This window comes from Eschrichtius robustus, chromosome 7 (genome assembly GCF_028021215.1).
Source record: "Eschrichtius robustus isolate mEscRob2 chromosome 7, mEscRob2.pri, whole genome shotgun sequence".
NCBI classification, from domain to species: domain Eukaryota; kingdom Metazoa; phylum Chordata; class Mammalia; order Artiodactyla; family Eschrichtiidae; genus Eschrichtius; species Eschrichtius robustus.
This window is the reverse complement of record NC_090830.1, coordinates 120682686-120693648: the sequence shown is the minus strand read 5'-3', so window position 1 is coordinate 120693648 and position 10963 is coordinate 120682686.

The following is a 10963-nucleotide window of genomic DNA, read 5'->3' as shown; positions in this document are numbered from 1 at the left end:
AAGTATATTTCCTTTCGTCTTAAATCTAAGCTAGCCCCGTGATTTACTCTGTCCAAAATACAGTAGAAGTAATGTTGTTTGATGTCCAACTTTTGGCATCAAGAGACCATGAGCTTCCATTTTTGTCCTTATAGAGTGCTCCCACTGCCATGAAAGGAAACCCAGGATTGGCCCAGAAACTGGCCAACACCAAGCCCTTAAATATATGGTGAAGACATCATGGAGCCTTTAGCCCCACTCAAGCCATCAGCTGACTTTAGCAACATGACAGAATGTATTTGAGACCAGCACAAGAACCACCCGGGTAACCCACTGAATCGTGAAAATAATGCCATTGTTACATCAAATCACTAAGTTTGGGGGTGGTTTGCTATGCAGCCATAGGTAATTGATAGAGGAGAAATGCCTATCTTTAGACCAATCCCTGTGCCCAGAGAAAAGGATTTATCTTCCAAGATGTCAGGTCCTTTTGGACCACATGTCAGAGTGAGAGATAAGGAAAAGCAATTCCCCCAAAAGAAGGATCATGCTTTTCCCAAGGCAGAGAGGTTGGTCTGGGAAGACAGATAAATGCCTACTACCATGCTATAGCATTTTACAGTTAGTAAATATCTTGGTTGAATTTCACAATTATCCAATGATGTGACAAGATCAAGTATTCTAATTTTACTAATGAGGAAACCAAGGCTCAGAGAGGTTCCAAGTCTTTCTCAAGGTCAGAGAGCTATTATATAGCAAAGCCAGAACTCAAATCTAACACTTCGGATCTATGTCTAGTACTCTTCCCTTAAAAGCAGTCCTGGGATAAGGAGGCAGTTATCCAGTCCAATAACAGCTATTCTATCCAAAGTGGAAGACAGGTGGCCAGTCGAGCCTCTTAGCCAATGTCCAAGGCACACGACCAGCATCACACTCTCCTCCATCCCAGGGCCTCCATGTTAATGCATGGAATCCATCGGCCCAATGAATTAATAGATCCATCCCCAGTGGCCAACCTGAGGAATAAGCAAACAGGAGGAAGGCAGAATAATAAATCACAGAAACAGGGAGCCCCATTAGATTAAGGTACAAGACTGCTGCTGCATTTCAAATGAAAATTATTTCAATTCAGACTGAAAATGGAAGCCCCTTCAGTGGGAGCCACAGAGGAAGAATCCATTCCGTGGTATCACCTAGCGCTGCCCCCGCCCTCCAAGATGACCAGAAGCAGAGCGAACATCCACATGCCCAACATCTTCACTGCAACAAGCCCCTTCTATTTTTTTTCTCCATGAACACTAGGCTTTGAGAGTTTAGACTTCCAAATATACTATTATTAATTAACAATTTATTTCCTGGGTTTTTCTACATCAAAGATATGTCTGACTACAAATTAAACAACCTAATCAGCATGAGCTGTTACCACACTGAGCTGCTGTAATTTCAGCCAAAAGCAAAGAAAAATTTTAGTTTGCATACTTATCCACAGTTAGATTTCATGGGCTATTTCAGTTAAACTTCTTTTAAATATTGAGGAGAGTTGAAGAACTCTCATCAATACCTTCTGTGATTTATGAGGGTCCATGCTACTAAAAAGAAATAAGAAAAAGAAAAGCATAGCAAAAAGAAAAATAGTCAACACTTTTTGATTGTCAATGAGTCATAAGTATTCAAAGAATTATATACATACATATATATGTCTATGTGTAGAGAGATTGAAAGTTTTACTTAACATTTCCCTCACTGCTCCAAAACTGTGGAAGAGAAGATTGTAGACTTATTCTTTATTAAAATGGCCACTCTGCCCACTTCTCAAGAGAATTTAAGATAGTTTTAAATAAAATAGTTCTATATAATAAATGGAAAACTAAAATTAAGATCATTAAATATATATTTTAAAACTGGAAGAGAGGAGGGGAGAAAAAAATTAATCAAAAACCATGGCTAACTTAATTACATTGATCAAACAATAAATTAATCTCTGAGCTTCTTTGCAGCCAAGGCAAAAGTTAAGAATAGGAAGTATATTTCTAGGGAACAGAACATATCACCATATTAGGGAAAAAAAACTATCAAAAAGAGAGCCTTTGGGGGAATCCTCCTACACTGTTGGTGGGAACGTAAATTGGTGTAGCCACTATGGAAAACAATATGGAGGTTCCTTAAAAAACTAAAAATAGAGTTACCATATGATCCAGCAATTCCCACTCCTGGGCATATATCCGGAGAAAACTCTAATTCAAAAAGATACTTGAACCCCAGTATTCATAGCAGCACTACTTAAAGTAGCCAAGACGTGGAAGCAATCTAAATGTCCATCGACAGATAACATGGATAAAGATGTGGTACATATATACAGTGGAATATCACTCAGTCATAAAAAAAGAATGAAATAATGTCATTTGCAGCAACATGGATGGACCTAGAGATTATCATACTAAGTGAAGTAAATCAGATAGAGAAAGACAAATATCATATGATATCACTTATATGTGGAATCTAAAAAAAAATACAATACAAATGAACCCATCTACAAAACAGAAACAAACTCACAGACATAGAAAACAAACCTCTGGTTACCAAAGGGGAAAAGGGTTGGGGGAGAGGGATAAATTAGGAGCTTGAGATTAACAGATACATACCACTTTATATAAAATAGATAAACAACAAGGTCCTACTGCATAGCACAGGGAACTAACCGCAGTCATTTTCCACAGACCCAGAGGTCAGCACAGAGACCTTCGCTCTACACGCCTGCAAGGGAGGAACAGAGACTGGAGAGCTGAGGGCTGCTCTCACATTTCTCTCAGATCACCCAGAACATTACAAACGGAGTGAAAATAACTGAACAATATGGAGTCCATTTTCCTTAGCATCTCTATGTGAAACTGACTTTCGACAAACTACCGAAATTTGAGATCTAGTTTCTCAGTGCACCATTGGATATGGAAGCTTCAAAACATCAACAAAAGCATGCCACATGATATCCAAGAATTGAGGAAAGATAGCATTAATTTTTTTAGGAGAAAACAAAACTTATTTTACTTCAGTGTTTCCAAAATCAGATGCACCCTTTTTATTGCATTTAACTTGATGGTATGCTTTGTAACTGAGAGCACCTTGGAAGTGAAAAAAGACTGGATATCATTTCTCTTTAAATGCCAACATGAAGTCACCAAGTCTCTTTTCTTAAGAGAAAATATCCTTTGTTCTGAATCTTTCATCTTTCTAAACTTTTTGAAATTAAAGTGCCCTTCCTTTTAAGAAATGCTAGTGATGGTACACAGTTGCTTTGTAGAAATATGTATACGTGTATATATTCTTTCTAACAAAATTTAAACTTGTCAACTCAATCAGCCCCAAACATTCTTTTGACTGGCCTGTGAAATCAAAACATCTGGGAACCACTGAACTAGATGATCTCCCCTATCTATTCCAGGCCTACTAGTATATTACATTCTTTCTGTGATCAGATGATTTATTTGATGTGCCCTCTCAATTTTTCACTTCATCTGCTTCACTAAAGCATTTCCCTTTTTTAACCAAAGTGGTTAATCTCAGAGGGTCCACCGTGATTTATAGTTTACTTACTAGATACAGTGACTCAATAAAGCTTCTCCAGAACCTCAGCACCCCCAGGACCACAGACGGTGTGACACGCCTCTTTCTGTTCCACTCACTCCCCATCTTGGCTACGTGGGAACATCCTAAGAGTCTTCACAACTTAATATCTCTTTCCAGCTCAGCCTGAGGCTTTGAGACGCCATAAATATATTGGTTCCAGTCTCAGTGAAGCTATTTACAAAACCTGTCATCTAAGACAAAGCTCTCAGCCTTTGCCTCTCTGTAGAACTGAGAGTAACATTAGACTCTACCTCATAAGAAAAGAAGAAGGATTAACTAAGCAATTGTGACCGAAATGCTTAGAAGAGTGCTTGGCACATAGTAAATTCTCAAATGTTCTACAGAAACTTCTGAGACTATTCCTGGTAAACTTCAAATGCTCATGACTAATGAAGCCATTGACTATGTACTTCAAAGGAACCATAAATGCTCGTCGTTTGCCATTATCTCCTAGGAAGGCTGACTGACACCATTGGTCACAGCTCTGCATCTGCTCAACAAGCACAAAAACTTGATCTGGTGGCATCTGGTGAATGTTCAACTTAAATGACCCCTTTGGAGGAAGGAGGAGAGAGATGATAGTTCTTAGCAGCCCATTCTTTCTTCAACCCTAAATGGCATGCATTCATTTCTTCTTCCCATTCAATCACTCACTCAATCCACAAACAGGGACTGAGTACTTACCAAGCTCCAGGCACTGTGCTAGATCCTGAGGACGTAAAGAATTAGACACAGCCACTACTCTAAAGAAAGAAGCGTCATCAAAGCCAACTCCTGTGGGAGGGCTTGGATGCCATAGGTTCATTCAAGTCCCGGTGGACAGACAGCCAGAAGGAAAGGACAATTTCAGTAGAAACTTTCACAGTCTCTCCTTTAAGGAAACATGGACATGGTGTCCTTTGCCAATTTTCCCTCCGTGCATCTCAGAAAGTGATACACTGCTGGAAGGAAGCCCTTCTCTCCTGGGGGAGCATTAATAACAGGGTAGCACAGGACTGCCTCTTCTTGACAGTATCCATTACAGCTACGACTCTGTCAATGTGCAAACTTTTAAGGTTTTATTTATTCTTCTTCCAGTCACATTGAGCGGACCAGATCACTTGCTATCCTGCTTCTTCCATCAGGCTCTTTTGTTTTTTGCAGATACAAGGCAAAGTGTATAAATCGTTATGTAATGGCAGGTTCGTGCAGCTTGCAAAACTTGCAGAGGGAACAAAGGAACAAGGCTGCAGAGTGGCCATTTAAAGCAGAAATTATGGCAACAAGGGAACCATTGACTAAGACAGCAAGAACACAGCAGCCTGGTGGAATGGCCATGAAAGGGTAATCGTTTCTCAGTTCTCAAGCCAGATCTGGGCAACACGAGCTGATCCCTTCTCTGCCGACTCTCCCAGCTCAGCATGTATTTCCAGCAGCCTCTAACGGAACTGCCATGGTTGATAGCCAAAAATAATATGGGAGCACCCACTAGCCTGCCATTTCAGCTTTGTGACAGCTCTGTGATCCTTACAAACCTCATTTTGGAGTTATGAGGTTTGCCTTTGCTGTTTCTTCCGCTATATACACAACCAGTGAGCAGAACATAAAGCGGATACCAGCCCCACGGACTTCTCAGACTCCTTCTAAGTTTCTGAACACATAGAAATTGCCACTTGTCGTGGTCTTTCAGAGGAAAGAGAAGGCTAAGCCATATGTATTTGGTTTTTGGTTTGCAGCGCTCAGAGTGCTGAAAATGAAGAAATATTGTACCATAGTTACAAAATTATAACATATTTTAAATGCTTATGTTTCACAAGTTGTCAACAGATCAAGGGATGTAATTTTAATATTATGTGATGAATATTTTCTTATAGTCTTACCAGAGTAGCTCAAGGATTACGTGTAGAAACATGTGGCAATGACATCAGAGTCTAACCCTGAGGCCCTGGATGAATGTAAGACCCTCCTGGCTTCCTCTGCAGACCTGTTAGCCGTGACTGGAAGGTGCCCTCCAGAGTCTGCGCTATCAACTCACTTGAGACGTGTGTCTACCTCCTCACTCAGACGTCTTCACTTCTTTTTGTGCCTGGAGCTGAGCCCAGAGGAGGTACTCAATGAGACCACGGGGTGGGTGTCTCCGTGTCTTTGGAGGCAAACCACACTCCAGGGCTAAAGGGGAAAGACAGGAATGGTTGTTACAGCTGCACTCAAATGACACCAAATCTCTCTTGATTGGACTCATTGTTCCTCACAGTTTTATTTCTCAGATTTCCAAGAGGAGCCAGAGGAAGGCAGACTGCAGAGCTGTTTTCTACAAGAAATGCATTTAGATTGGGGCCTGACTCCCCCATGCAGAAGGTGGTGGGCAGAGAGAGGTTATGGGGCCAGAGTGAGAAGGAAGGAGCTGCAGCCAAGAGGTCGCAGGTGTGGGTACCCAGCACCGTGTGCTGCTCCTCAGAGCAACCGAGCCTGTGAAGCCGACACCTTCACTGGAGAGGTGCAATTTGTTTGTGGCTGAATTTTTTATTGGCAACAGTGCACCAGGTGGAGTCTGCGTCCTGGGGCACAGACACTCCACAGCAGAGAGAAGCCTGCACAAGCAGGGTGTGGGGCTCTCCGATATCCAGGGGAAAGTTTTCAGCCACCTTGGGATTCAAAGAAAGTTTATCCAGATCTCTGAGAGGCAGAAGGCAGTAGCCAACATCTGGATTACCTGAATCGCACATTTCCTGGAGAAAACCTCCCTCTTTCCCTTTTCTTTTTCCAACATTTGTTCCCTTTCTTTTCATCTCCTCCACTTTCTCTCCTTGGCTCCCTCCCCCTACCAACTACCCTCCAATCCAGTGAATCTGGGACTGGCAAGGAGTGAGTGGGTTGGTCATCTCAGTAAGGGAAACCTGACAATCTCCATTTTCCTGGAGGTTGGCACAGTCCTGACCCAGTGGTGTGACAACCGAAGAACCAACAAGGCCAGCATAGCAGGGAGGGAAGGTGGAAGAACCATGGGCTATCATCACCCCTAGGGGCCCTTTCCTATGTCCACCCACTGGCTTAAGGAAGCAGAACCTCCCAAAATGAATATCCCAACCTCACACCTCTACTCACCTTGCCTTGCTATGGGGGTCATCTCATCCCACAGAGACAACCATGGTCCCCAGGCATACCACTTGCCTCAGCTCTGCAACAGCAGCAAGGGAGTCTCACACCAGCCTCTGCTCCAGCTGGACTGAAGGCTATGCAGCCAAATCTTACAGGTAAATACTAACAGCTATTACTCTTGCGTAGATTCATCCATTTAGCAAATGTAGATTGAGCTTCTGCTCTATGCTAAGTACTAGGAGGGATGCAGTAAAAGTTTGTTGAATTAATAAACGGCTGAATAAGATACCATCCTCTCCTGATGAGTGAAGGAATGTACAAGTGTTTTATAAATCTTATTCCATTTATTCTTCTTTGATTTCAATTGATCTTTACAAGAAACTTGTAAAAGGGGCATTATTACAAGCAAGAGAGCAAACCAAGCTTAGAGGACTTAAATTTTTTCATCGTGCAACTAACGGTTTAACCAGGGTTCAGACCACTTCTTTTTTTCTTAAGGCGGAGCCTGGAGCAATGCTTGGCACAGAATAAAATCTTCTCAGTTAATATCGACCAAGTCATTTAAGTAGAACCAATGTCACCACGTGCCTTTGTCAAATCAAGTGTCTGCTCAAAGACAAACTATCTCATCAGATAAGTCAAGGACCAACCCCTGCTCTGAAAAACAGAAAGAGTATATTTTTTTCCACAGGATTTCTAGACCTTACAGCAATAGGAAAAAGCCCAGCCTACCCAGATCTCCTGCAGGGATGACTGCTTGTTATCAAGCCTAATATGCTGAGATGCTCCCATTTCATGTACCAAAGAATTCAAAAGAGGACAGTTTTATATCTGAAAACCTTAGACTTTCAACGGTGGTACTAAAAGTCATTACTCTTAAGAAAGATATTGAAGTCAAAGTAAAAAATAAAATAAAATAAAAATTAAAGATATACAACATGAAGGGTCATAAGAGCAAATGTCCCAGATTCCTGATAAGGAAGGTCTTGGGTTACTGTCCCCATGAACTTCCTTTCTGTTAAGGATCAAAGCTTTTTTCTGCACCGCCTAATGCCCCAGCAAAATCTTAACGCCATGCTTCCTACCGTAAGCTACCTTTCTCACCCTTACAGCGAGGGGTTTTCTTCTAAGGCCACCATTCACCCAAAGACACATACTCCTCCCCAGCACCTCACTGAATCTGGAGTGGAAGGCAGCCTTGGGCATTTCCTTGTCTTTGCCCATAATTGGGAGACTCTATTCTCCTTTGATACTTGGCAAGTCCCTCTAGATGCCCAAGTCTCTTCATCCATCCATGAGCCAAGCAAAAGGCTCGCCCTAGTTTCCTCCAAGGAATCCCTGTGGTCCAGACCTCTTCTCTCCAAGTACAACCCTTACGCTGTTATACCACCTGACATGTTTGGAAATTAAGAGCAAGAAATTAAATGATACAGCATTGTGCCAGTTATCTGCTGCTGCATAGAAAACTGCATCAAGGTTTAATGACATACAGTAATAATCGTATGATGCTCACAGATTCTATGAGTCAGGAATTTGAAAAGAGCACAGAAGGAAAAGTTATTTTCGCTCCATGGTGTTTGAGCCTTCAGCTTTGCTGGCTCCAATGGCCAGAGGAGTCTAGAACAGCTGGGGCTAGAACAGTTGAGACAGAAATCCTCCTCTATGATTGCGTTTTCATTCACATGTCTGTAACCTGAGTTGAGATGGTGAAAGGACCAGATAAGCTGGAACTGTTGACCAGAGTGCCTATATGTGGCCTTGCCAGCCTGCATGTGGCCTTGCCAGATATCTCTGGGTAGTTGGAAGTTTTACATGGAAGCTGAGGGTTCCAAGAGCAAATGTTCCCAGCAGTACAAGGAGGAAACTGCATGGATGATTATGACCTGGACTCAGAAGCTATCTCTTCTGCTGTGTTCTATTTGTCAAAGCTGTCATAAGCCTACTCAGATTCAGAGACATAGACATAGACACTACCTCTCAATGAGAGGAGTGAGAAAGAATTTTCAGCCGTGTTTTCAAATCACTGCAGTTCTAACTCTAACCACAAATTATTTACATTCTTCCCGCATGCAAAATACACTCAGCCCCCTCGTAAGACCTCCTCAGAGTTTCATCCCATTATTGCATCATGCTCAAGCTCAACGTACTGAATATTATCTTCTAAATCAGGGTCACATGCAAATGAGGCTCTTCAAGTTCAGTGCCTTGGCTATAGCTTCTCTTGACCTGAAAACCTGTTAACGAAAGAGACTAGTTATATGCTCCACGCTGCCCCACCAACACACACATAATGGTGAAACAGGCATGAGGTAATGAATATAGACACTCTTGTTCAAATAGGGGGAAAACTAGAGACACACAGCCATCACTGATCAGTCCATGGCAATTCTGCAATCCAGCCAGGCACACGTCGCCAGCTCCTTTTCCAGGGCTCAGTCCTGCTCTTTGGGAGTGATTTCCCCGAGCTTTTGGCTCTGCCCTCTGAGTCATCCGTCTTGTCCATCAAAGCTGCCTTTGTCTATAGCTGAGTAGTTTCTCCATCTGCCTCCTGCCTATAGAGTTGCGGAGGGAAGGGGCAAAGGTCTCTTTTCATTTTGTACCTTTTCATTACCTTTCAATCCAATCTGGTATGATTCCGTTAAAAACTTTATGGGTCTCCTATGATCAATTTAAAATCTACTCCATTAGACAGAAGCTACATTCACACGTATCTTCAAGATAAACATTTCTCTTTCCTGGGCTCCCTATCAGGTCACTGTGGGACAAAGCCATTAATATTCTTAGGGTCTGTGAGACACATCCTTAAAGTCCTTAGCAGATTTTTGTCTATTTGAAAGTGTCTATGAGGCATCATGTTAAACCACTCTGAAGTCTTACCCAAAAAGGGAGGGTTTTACAGTCACATTCTTGACTTCATCTTTACCCTGAGACCACATTTTCCTGACAGTGGCCTGGATTTAAATTTTCCCCTGGGGGGTCTTTGTTTGAGAACATTTCTCTGGGTGGAAAAACTGTCCAGAGTCTTTTATGTTTGCTACAAATTCCATTCAAAAACTGAACAGTTTATTCTTTAAGTCATCTTTCTCCACCCACATTTGATTTGATCAGAAGCATTACAAAGAAGCCAAGTGGCCCTTCCAACATTTTGCCTAGAATTCTCCTTAGTCATATCGAGTCCATTAAGTACATTATCGATTCCCGCATTATCACAGGTCACAGTGTTGACCAACTTTCTGCCACTACAAAGCAAGGCCCTTTGTGCTTCAGATTTCAGTAACATTGTGCATATTTTCCTTCCAGTCCTCACATCAGCCTCCACAAGTCTGTCAGGCTTCCGCTAACAAGTTCCTCAAGGCCCTTCCAGAGTCCACCCACTCTGGACTGGTCATCCAGTACCAATGCTCCTCTTTTAGGTTTTGTTTTAGGTTTTGGTTACAGTGGCACCCCACTTCTAAGTACCACAGTATGTTCTAACTATCTATTGTCATATAACAAACCACCCAAAACTTAGTGCTATAAAACAACCCTGATCTTTTATGTTCAAGGATGCTATGGGTCAGGAATTAGGAAATGGCACAGCAGTGTTGGCCCTTCTCTGGTCCCCAGTGTCTGAGTCCTTAGCTGAGATGATTCATAGGACTATGGGGGCCTCAACAGCTGGAGGTTAGGAGGATTCAATTCCAAGAGAGCTTCTTCACCCTGATGACTGGAGCTTGGGCTCTAATGGTAGAAGGCAGGTTTGGCTGAGGCTGACTACAAGAAAAGCTATTTCTAGCCTCTCTAGCATGAGAGTCTGAGGGTTGGATTTTTTCCAGGGCAGCCCAGGACTCCAGGAACAAGCATTCCCAGAAGCCTAAAGCCTTTCATGACCTAGTCTGGGAAGTCACATAGCTGTACTTACAGTGGACTGTATTGTCAAAGCAGGTGCAGGAGTGCCCAGATTTAAGAATAAGGGACACAGATCCCGTCTCTCAATGAGAGAAGTTCTAAGAATTTGCGACCATGTTTTGAAAATTCCAACAGCATTTATTGCCAAATATGTAGTCAGCAATAAAAATGAAGAAGTTGGAATGAAGAGGCTAGTTGACTAGTTTATGATAATTGAAAGGTCCATCATCATCCATCTGAAGAGATATGGGACCAAATCCAAGGAATCTGAAGGGCTGAAATAAATCTTCATCCCACAGAGGCAGAAATCAAATAGAACCCTTAAGAGGAAAAAAAATCATAAAGGGAAGATGGATTTAAAAAAATAAATCAAGACTACCTCTTGCCAAAAGAT